The sequence below is a fragment of the Arachis ipaensis genome, chromosome B6, assembly GCF_059453495.1.
Source record: "Arachis ipaensis isolate K30076 ecotype BB chromosome B6, ASM5945349v1, whole genome shotgun sequence".
Lineage (NCBI taxonomy): Eukaryota > Viridiplantae > Streptophyta > Magnoliopsida > Fabales > Fabaceae > Arachis > Arachis ipaensis.
This window is the reverse complement of record NC_142441.1, coordinates 131,324,077-131,330,076: the sequence shown is the minus strand read 5'-3', so window position 1 is coordinate 131,330,076 and position 6,000 is coordinate 131,324,077.

The following is a 6,000-nucleotide window of genomic DNA, read 5'->3' as shown; positions in this document are numbered from 1 at the left end:
GTTGAAATAATCAAATTTATAAACACGTGAGGAACTGAAGTGGCTCGGGTTTTTTTTTTTTTTTTTTTTTGGACTGGGTCCAGGCAAGTGGCTCGGGTTTAAGAGTGACTTGTCTCCTGCCACTCTTCTTGTGTTCAAATCTGTATGACAAAATGCATAAAATTTGGGTTTTGTGACTTATGTCCTTTGAAATTAGGCCTGGTAATTTTAATGAAAGGGGTTTTTTTGGGCACGGTAATGAAAGATTGATTAATGAGGGAACTATTTTTCTATCCTGGGCCATGGACACGCAATAGTTTTGACTTTTGACCCTGCTAAATAGACTTGCTAGTTGCTAAATGGAAACTGTATAGGGGTAAGGATGGAGTTTTTGTTTCTGGGTCTCGGAGGCCTTGGTTCTGACCAAAAACACCAAAAAGGATGGGGTATATATATATCACATAATTTTTTCATTTAAAAAATATTCCTTGGATTTACCTTAAACAATTCTTTGAAATTAAATTTATAATATTATAAAATCACTTATTTATTAAGGATTTATAGTGTATATAAAATTTGAGGGTTTAATTTAGGTATAGATTAGTTACTAAATTTAATAATTAAAATATATATAAATTAATATTAATTTTAAAATTTGTTGTATTAATATTTATATCATATTATTATAAATTTATTTATTTTATCAAACAAATTAAGGTGTAATTATTAATATTAATATATTAAGGGTTAAGTACTTTTTCGTCCTTAAAATCTTGGGTCAAAATTAAAATTATCTCTAATCTTTTTTTTATAATATCATCTTCAACGTTATAAGAAGTTATAAAATCATCTTTTTTACTCTAAAAAGACAAATTTACCCTTACAAATAATTGATTTATTCCTCCAATTAAAGGTAAAAAAAAAAAAAAGAAAACAACTAACAAAACACAAATAGAATCAGGGGGAGGGAACGGAGGCAAGGGATCGGGGTCGTCGTCGTTGGCAAAAAAGTCCTGAGAACGTGTGGCACTTGGTTGACGGCGTTCGGGGATCCCTTTGTAGTGGCTGTGGTCGTTGTCGCCAGTAGTATTGGTGTCGGCGACAACGTCTGGGTGTCGGCGGCACTTGATAGAATGATGATAGATGAGAGGATGTTGATGGAAAAAGGTTAGAAAAATTGATGATGATGGTAGGATGGGGTTTAATTTTTTATTTTATAATTTTAAATTTTATAATTTATTTTTTGTAAGGATAAATTTGCCTCTTTAAGATAAAAAAGATGATTTTATAATGTTTTATAAATGTTGAGAGTGATATTAATAAAAAAAATGTTGGAGACAATTTTAATTTTAACACAAGACTTTAGGGACGAAAAAAACAATTAATCCTAATATAATATACTAAAAATATTTCAAAAATAATTTATGTTTTATCGAATAAAGTGTAATTTTTACATACTTGTATAGCTATTAAAGATATGATTATTGTCATGAATTGATTTGTTGTTAGATCACTCCTTTTATTAATATAAATAGGGTAAAGTATTAAATTAATCCCCTATATTTGGGCATAATTCTGTTTTAGTTCTTAAGGTTTAAAGTGTCCTATTTAAATCTAAAAAATTTTCATTTAACATCAATTTAGTCCCACAGTGAGATCAAAGTTAAATAATTAACGGAATGTCCTACATAACAACAGTATAAAAACAAAATCGATAATCTGGAGAACAAGTACAAGCTCCAGAAGCACAAAATCAGTCGTTGATGCATCAATACATTTATTTATTATTTTTCTTATAATATAAATAAAATATTTTCTATATAACTAAAGAAAATAATAAATAAATGTATTGATGCATCCACGGTTGATTTTGTACTTCTGGAGCTTGTACTTGTTCTCCAAATTATCGATTTTGTTCTTATACTGTTGTTATGTAGGACATTCCGTTAATTATTTAACTTTGACCTCACTGTGGGACTAAATTGATGTTAAATGAAACTTTTTTTATTCAAATAGGACACTTTAAACTTTAAGGATCAAAATATAATTATGCCCAAATATAGGGGACTAATTTAATACTTTACCCATATAAATATAAGTTTATATATAATGCACTATCACTTAATTATTGTGGTTTATTTTATATAATTATTACTTTATAAATATTCTTGAATGTACATTAAGTATTTATAATTTAGAAATGGTATTCTGAATATTTTAGTGTAGTAATAATGCAAGTTATATTTCTAATATTCTTATAAAATAATTTATCAAGTTAGAGTTTAAGATTCGCGAATGAGTCTATAATTTAAAATTTAAAGTAAAATCTTGTTTTTGAGAAAAAAAAATACTTTTAAAGCTTAAAGTAATACAATATTATAACAGATTATATTTATAATAGTTTTGATTAATTTGGCTATGGATTTAGGATTCATTAGTGAGGAGTTTATAATTTAATGTGGAAGATGTAGGTTTAAAAAAAAACTTTTGTTGATAGATTTCAAAGTAATATTATTAGTGCGTATTATAATCATAGTATTTTCGACTAATTTCATTTTCAAATTTTAGGGTTTATAATTATCTATGGTATAAATTTGTTTTTTATAATTTTGTTGTAAAGTTTAAATTAATATTAGTATTTATTATATCTATAATAGTTTGAGTTAATCCCACTATCAAAATTTTAGATTTAGAATTAAGGGTTTATAATTTAGTATTTGAGATATAAATTTTTCTTTCTAAAAAAATTTATTTATGTAAATTTCAAAGTAATACCACTATATATTATATTTATAATATTATCGATTAATTCACCAATAAAAGCTTTAAGATTTAGAATTTATTATTTATGATTTAGTATTTAGGATATAGATTTATTTTTTTTATAATTTTTTATATATAAAATTTAAAATAATATTAGTATATATATTTTTTATATCATCAATTAATTTCCTCATCGAAATTTAAGGATTTAGAATTTAAAGTGAGAGTATATCGTTTAGAATTCACGGTATAAGTTTTTTTAAAAGAGAGAAATTAATTTCATAAGTTTAAAGTAATATTAGTACATATTATATTTATAATATTATGGATTAATTCATTTATCAAAATATTATGGTTTAGGGTTTAACGACAAGAATTTTTTTTTTTGTCTAAAGAGAACAAAAAAAGAAATAAAGCAACAAAAAAAAAAGACAGCAACAAAACTAAGAAGCCAAGGCAATAGTTGAATCTTTCTGGATTAGGTGCAAGGTAGGGGTGCACAGACCCGGTCCGGTTCGAAGGTCTGGCTCAGTCCCGAACACTTTAGGAATTAATTTGGTGTGATTTCATTGGGTTTAGGGTCGGGTACGGGTCTCAAAAATAGACTCGGTCATTATTTCGGGTCGGGTCCGGGCCATAGCTCGGGTCACCCGAAGTCGGCCCGGTGGCCCGATCATCATACACAATTAATATTTTGTGTTATTAGTGATGGATCATGACTATTCTTATGTGAAATTTAAGTATTGTAAACCTTAATATTTTGTGTTATTAGTCATTATAAGACCATAAGTTAATGTTTTATGTTTATAATGCATAAGACTTTAGACTAATACATAAGATTGTGTTATTTGTATTGATTTAAATATTTGGTATTATTAGACAATATCAGTATTGATTGTGGTTATGCTTTAATATTGATTGTGGTTATACTTTAATTTTGAAGAAGGGTTGGTTCTTGTTATACTTTTCTAAGTGAATTTTACCATGTTAACTAATGGTTGGAGTCTTGGAAATTTGGATATTTTTACATGCTAGCTTACAAGAAGGTATCAACGTAATGTAATGTTAACGGCCCGGTTTTCACCCGATTTTCACCCGGTATAATTGTGGCCCGAAAGTGTATTAGTTTCATCGGGTCTAGGGCCGGGTTCGGGTCTAATAAATAGACCCGGTGTATATTTCGGGCCGGGTCTGGGTCACATCAAACCCGGCTTCACCCGGCCCATGTGCACCCCTAGTGCAAGGTCTCTTCAGGTGGATTAAACTAGGGGTGTTTATAGGTCGGATGAAACTGAGTTTGATGTGACCCAGACTCAACCCGAAATATACCGGGCCTATTTGTTAGACCCGAACCCGGCTCTAGACCAGATGAAACCTAAAAACTTTCGAGTCACGATTATACCGGGTAAAAATCGGGTGAAAATTGGGCCGTTAACATTACATTACCTTGATATCTTCTTGTAAGCTAGCATGTGAAAATATCCAAATTTCCAAGACTCTAACCATTATTTGACATGATAAAACTCACTTAGAAAAATATAACAAGAACTAACCTTTCTCTAAAATTAAAGCATAACCACATTCAATACTAATATTGTCTAATAACACCAAATATTTAAATCAATACAAATAACACAATATTATGCATTAGTCTAAAGTCTTATGCATTTTAAAATATAAAACATTAACTTATAGCTTATAATGACTAATAACACAAAATACTAAGGTTTACAATACTTAAATTCCACATAAGAATAGCCATCATCTATCACTAATAACAAAAAATATTAATTGTGTATGATGACCGGGCCCAGATTCGAGTGACCCGAGTTATGGCCCGAACCCGACCCGAAATAATGACTAGGCCTATTTTTGAGACCCTTACCCGGTCATAGACTCGGTGACATTACACCAAATTAGCCCCTAAAATATTCGGGATTGGGCCAGATCTTCGGGTCGGGCCATGCACACCTCTAGATCAAACCACTCTAAATGGACATTTTCTCTTCTTACAACAGTTCTAGCAAGATAGTCAGCAACTAAATTTGCTGTTCACAGCACAGGAACAACCCTGACCTTCTATTTTCTCACAAATAATTCAATAATCTTGCAAATAAGATCCTTATCTTTGGCATGGTTCATAGCATTCACATCACGAAAGATAAGCACAGTTTTCAGATAGTCTGTCTCGCAAATAATGTCTCAAAATCTTGCATTACAGGCCAAGATCAAACCTCTAAAAATAGCAAAAAAACTTGCCACTGAGAGCAGAATCCATCGGCGATGTCCCAGAGCATTCCTTTAAGCAAATGCCTTCAAAGTTTCGAATAATACAACCAAACCTACTAAACCAGCTATCTTCAAAGAAACTCGCATCACAATTAAGTTTATAAGTATTACGAGGAGGTGTCTTCCAATCTTGAGGAAGTGAGAACGTCCCTACTACCACTTGAATTTGAATAGATTTAATAAAATCCTCACACGAGCTCACAATGAAAAGTTGGAGTTTACTCTCAAGCCAAGGATGCTCTAGATTAAACAAGTCATTATTTCTACTCCTCCATATCTATCAAAGGGTAGAAGAAAATAAAATCTCATATTTCTTAAGATTTATCTTTAACGAAGTCTGAAGGTGCATCATCCCAAAAAATTATGCAAAGGTATAGCCTAGTCTTCTCCAAACCTCTTTTGATTTCGGACAATCTCTTAAGCAATGAAGGATAGTTTCAACCTCATCATTACAACGAAAGCAAGTATCAGAAACAGTAAGGGATCTACGATAAAGGAGACAATAGGCAACGCGTCATAGAGGTTTAACCAAACCATAAATTTGATTTTTTTCAGGAATTCTGAGTTACTAGACCCATAACCAATTCTCATTCTTCTGCCAGTCAAATTTTTTCCCAGCAACCCAATTATAACTGCTCATAGAGGTATAGAAATTTGAATTGTCCCAAATCCATTGAGGTTCAAGTCCTTTCTGGATATCAGGATTAAATATATTCAATTCCACTTTAATAGTCTCAGGAATTATGGTATAGCAAATAGCAAACATCAAAATTTCAATGTTCATCTTTTCAAACATCCTTTATCCTAAAATCTGTATCTGCAATATGGACAAAAGGGAGCTCCACTGCTAAAGGTCTTTGCGGCCTCCAATTGTCAAACCAGAAAAATTGATCCATCTGACCACTACAGCAATTATAGCCATTCCGAATTCACCTTCCATCTCTCTGAATACTGCGCCAAACAACATAG